The following is a 5,582-nucleotide window of genomic DNA, read 5'->3' as shown; positions in this document are numbered from 1 at the left end:
GGTACAAGTGAATAATTCTATGAATGACTAATTTATTTATCTGGACTGTTTGCCCTCTGATGTTATCTACAAAGGTTTGTAACCAGGAAGACAGATAGACCTAAAAAAAAATATTCAGCCGAGATGACAAATCCTAACGTGTTGTCAGATTGCCAAGCCAATAACTGAGTCATTTCTTCCTTTAACCCCTTGAAACCTGGGCAAATTGGTTTAAATTTGAAAAAAGGTAAGAAAATGTTACAAGAAAATTACCTGAAAATATGAAAAAAAATCCTGAAATAAAAGACAATATATTTTATATATTTTACTATTTTTTCTGTAACATGATTTGTAATGTAAAATATGATAATTAAGCTATAAATATAGTTTTTGGGACATTTTCCCTATTTTTGGTTATTTTTTTAATTACCCTCCCCTCGATTGTAAAACTTTTTTAAAGGTAATTTCCTTGCAATTTGTGCGACATTTGTTCCCAAGACGGTCATCGAAAGAGATCAAACCTATTTGTTCACATTTCAAAGGGTCAAATAGTTTGTTAAAGGCGTCAACACAGCACAAGAAAACTGATGTCCATCCAGGTTGCAAAGGGTTAACTAAGCAAGTCTCCATAATCAGGCTTAACAAGTCAAAAAAACACCACCAACATTTGCTGCACTACAAGCACCAAAATGAGTTAGGCCAGCTGAAGTGCAGCATTACAGGGAGAAAGTACAGGGTTAAAAGAACCCAATCCTCAGTCTTTGTGTAAAAACCAGCCTCAACCCACCTGTGGAGAGGATAATATCGTAATAACAGTTTAAATCGAGGAAACACAGCGGTATCTTGGTTTCAGACCAACTGTGCCAAGTGGGCTTGGTATTGACAACTAAAACCTATAGACCTTTTTTCACAGCAGACATTTTCACATATAATATCACACTGTAGCAGGAACAGCACAGGTGTAATTGAAAACATTACTAACAAAGACCTTACAGCAGGCCAGCAAGTTCCTGCCTGTATAGTGCGTGCTGGCTCACTGGGGCATTAATGGAATAAAGCCCTAATTAATGTGATTAATTACAGCTGTGTTTTTTTCTGCTAGTAGGCTACAAGTAAAATGTTAGAAAAGAGGTCTAGGGCCAGGTTTAATTCCCATTTCTAAATGAGTTAAGGTAAAGAAAGAGGTCAAAGGTGAAGTTAGGTAAAATAGAGTGCCCCAGAAATGATCTTTTCCTGTGGGCTGCCGCGGATGTTAGCGCTGACTTGGTTACCTCATCAAAAAGCTTATGGGATTTTTCTCTTGGATTTTAGATCACTGCAAAAAATAAGTTCTGTGGTAAACAAACATTTATAATACTTAAACCGTTTGTTCAGCAAGATAATCTTCATAAATAAGCACCATTTTTAGGATTTTTGAAGCCTTCGTGTAATTGTGAAAAGTAAAAAGCTAATGTTAGGCTACAAAAAAACGACACCAGGTCACATGATTTAATGTCGCCACCACAACAAGGCTGTAAGGCCGTGTTTGCTGTGATCTGTAGTCTCGTTTAACCACTAGTGAGTGTGGCACTGTGTGTTTCAGAGACATTCACACTAAAGACTTGATTTAGAGACTTGATTCAAATATTTTGATTCAAATATCTTGCCCCCATTTAAAATTCAAACTCATTAAAACAGCTAAGGACTTTAAAACGTTAGAAAGGGAATGTAATGGGATTTCCTGTGTGATTTCATTCATTTAATAGCAGTTCTGGTTATGTTTACATGGTTGAAATATTGAGTCAGCAGAGGGCGCTGTGCGCATGAGGTGTCTACGGCTGACGCCAGCCCTCAAGCCGAGTAAGACGTCAGGCCACAGAGTTATGCAGAAACAACACAGACGCTAAGGACTGATATTGATGTGTTTTTTTGTTATTGTTCCTACAGGTAAGAGTTTCAGAAATCATAACCAGAATGAAATATGATGACAATATAACGTGTAAAAGCCTTAGACTGTGACGGTGACATGTAGTGAGTTTGAACATAACTTTGAGTGAAGACGAGCTAGCTTGTGGAACGAATGAACAGTAGTCCAATATGGCGAGCAATGCCAAGGATGGTGAAACCAAACTGTGAAACTGCCTTCTAAAGTGCGAATGGTGCAACGGTGAACTTAATTCATGCTAATGGCCGATGTGAAAACAGTTCATAAAAGCTTTATTTGTGTGTGAATGAGCAACGGCCGATGGCGCCAGTGTTAGCCATAATGAAGCTCGCGCACATGGCGGCTCTGACCGTCGTGCAGTAGGCGGTTTCCAGTGAGTTTCAGAATAAGAGCGTAAATGACGCATTGAACATGGGTTTTGTTTTGACAGTTAGAAATGAGAGTTTATATGAGAAACGTGATTTCTGTATTTAAATAATTGTTGTTTTTCGTGAATAAGGAGGTTACAAAGACAAGAATAAATAGTAATGATTAATAAATAGCTATAAGTGAAGTTAAAAGGGTAGAACAGTTCATTTTGAGGACGAATGGAGTAGAATAGAGATAGGTGCTCTTAGTTAAAAAGATGTTTACATGATGAATCATTACATGGACGTTTGACTGTAATTTGATTCTGTTTGTTTAATTTTAATGCGTGTTCTGAAATAAGCCAGCCCTCAAGCAGAGGAAGACGTCAGGCCATAGAGTTATGCAGAAACAACACAGACGCCAAGGACTGATATTGATGTGTTTTTTTGTTATTGTTCCTACAGGAATAAAATTTAATGTGCTACACCAAGGATCGGATGTAACGTCATTCTTGAAAGTGTAACATGAGCAAGCACCTTTTTAAAGACAAATAAATGCTTCAAAATTCACAAGTGATGTATTTACTGACATATTTTACAACACAGGATAAAACATTAAAACCTCTTAAGCTCGTGTTAACCACAGACCATATTCAAGCATCTAAAAAAGAAACATTTAAAAAACCCATTGACTTAAACATGAGGGAACAGGAAGTGAAATACATTTGCACACAATACTTGGATGCATAATAATACCCGCATGTCATCGTATCAGCTGATATTGGCTTTAAAATGAAATACTGATATTGGCCAACATGCTGAGCTCTGCTGATATGACAAACCAATGTTTAAATTTATTTTGTAATGTATTTTATAATTGACAAAGTAACAATATAGACTACAAAACATCAGCCCTAAGTTGAATTATTTTTCCACTACTGAATAGAACTGATGATCACTAAAATTAGGTGGGGAAAAAAGTGGGTATATTGATATTGACCTTGGTTATCAGCCCAATGAATTGTTAAATATCGGCATATTGGATACAAGCAGCAAAAAAAAAAAAAACAATTTTGGTACTTAATATATATATACATACAGTCTATGCCTGTCATCAAACAGCAAAGATTTACAGTTAACAACTAGCTAGCTGGTGAACGAAGTCGAACAGCCAGCAGCTAAAAGACTCCGCCATCTTTCCCTGGAGGTTGAAGAAGGGGAGTGAATATTGGACTTGCTTTTACTCATCCCAGAAACAAGACAAGATGATATTGTTCTGTGTCTGCTGAATGCATAGACTGTAAATAAAGACAGAGGAAGTGCCCGCACTTACCCCCGCGATGCTGAAGTGAGGTTAAAATATCCGGGATAAGAGCGTTGCCATCTTACGAGTGTAGGTGGCGCCCTGCGTCTGCGCAGTAACGATATCCGCGATGGGGGAGTTCCCGCCTAAACACCCATCACACCAATCCTGAGCAGGTGAGTGTAAGTAACTGCCGGGTAACTGCCTGTGGACTGATTAGCCATAGCTTTGTAAGTTTATTTTGGGGTTTGAATGCCTCCTTCAAAAATATTTAAATTTAGCTTTACAACATTTAATACATTTTGCAATGTTAAAAGTGAAGGTTTTCTTTACCATTACTGGGACAATTTGCCTTAAAATTATATCAAAGTATGCTAACTTAGCAAGAACGCCAATGCTACTGCTGCTGCTACTAACTACTAACCGTTAGCTAACGTTAGCTGTTGAGCAAAGTCAAGCAGCTAACAGAAGCAAAAAGACCTATATATCTTTTTCAGGAATTTGTTGAGCCCAAACCAATGCCAGTGAATGCCAGACTTGTGTTGCCAGTGACTGGAAACATGACTTTAAAGGCATAATAATGTGTCTGTGCGTCTACTGGAAATAGGTAAGTTGCTAACAGATTAGCCAAAGCCTGTTAAAGGTGATGACATATCAAGTTAGCTTATTTTGGAGCTCTTCTGATCCCTAACGACTATATTAAGTATTAGCTAAAGTCATGTCAATGTATATTATTTTGTAATCTTTAAAACTAAAGAGTTTTTTTTGTTTGTTTTTGTTTTTTTTACATTTTCCCAAATGGCACTTTCTTCCATAAAATCAAAGTGATGTTGGTGTTTTCTGTGAAAGAGGATGAACTGCTGTTTTTCCCTCCAATTAGAATTAAAAAAAAAAGTTTTCAATGGCAGGTACAATCAGTGAATTAGGACATGTAGTCCAAACAGTCATGGAAAACCTGGAAAAGTCATGGAAGTTTACAATGACATTTGAATTTTCAGAAGGGGGGGCTTAAAGAGACAGGTGCTAAAATTGAGCATTTTAGACATAGGATGAACAAAGGTTTATTCAGCCAGACAGTATAGGGAAAGGTATTTTTTGAACATTACTGCATGTAAACATGTTCTAGTAGCAGCCCAGTATACAAGTATTATCCTGACAGTTGTTGTTTGCGGTGAAAGTATTCCCAGATTCTCCTCTGTATCTACACTGACAGTTTCAGTTCAAACATAATGTCTCAATTGTCAGGTGGTGGCTTTGGATGGTAAAACTCAGCTTTTAATGTGGCCGATTGATGTGTTGATTCATCCTTTTACCACCTCACTGATTGAAGTTAAGGCGCTTTCTAACTTGTATGATCTTTGCATTAAAAGAAATCTGAGCAGACATGTCTTTAAACATTATGTGGGATGCCTTAGCTCTCAAACTGAAAAATAACTAACTACATCCTGGTTCATGCACTCTGGCCATTTACCCATAAACTCATTTCTCATTTTGTCAGTGGCCCATTTGGCCTTTGTTAACCGGCAAGGCATTGTCTGGTCCACAAGTGTTTGCCAAGAGTAACCATCCCTCCTTGTTCATAATACAGGACTTAATGTTTCACCCATTATGTGTGAGGTTGTGACCAGGATATTAACATGTTGTTATCATTTCTGTCAAGATTCCAGGAAACAAGATATTTTAAAGGAAGGAAAGACGAGGATTAAGTTTCAAACTTTTCAAAGATGTTGAGTCCTTTACACTGTATTTGTGCATCCATCCTGACCTGTTTTGTACCAAGATCTCACTTTCATAACGGTACTCTTAATTTCCCACGGGTGTTTCTCTCAGAGGGTTGCATTACCCTGGAATAGTTTTTTTTTTAATGTAAATGAAACTTGATAAGCAGAATATTCTTTAAATTAAGCTGGTTTTCCAGCATTGGTGATGTGATCATTTAATTTCTGTGCTTAATTAACAATTAGTTTAATGTTTAATCTGATTTATTTTTTCCATTTTCTTGTTTCCTGGTATGTGTGAATGTTTGCAC

The sequence above is a fragment of the Plectropomus leopardus genome, chromosome 22 (genome assembly GCF_026936395.1).
Source record: "Plectropomus leopardus strain MGB_pleo_1.0 chromosome 22, ASM2693639v1, whole genome shotgun sequence".
Lineage (NCBI taxonomy): Eukaryota > Metazoa > Chordata > Actinopteri > Perciformes > Serranidae > Plectropomus > Plectropomus leopardus.
The sequence above is the reverse complement of the archived record's forward strand: the minus strand, read 5'-3'. Positions refer to the sequence as shown.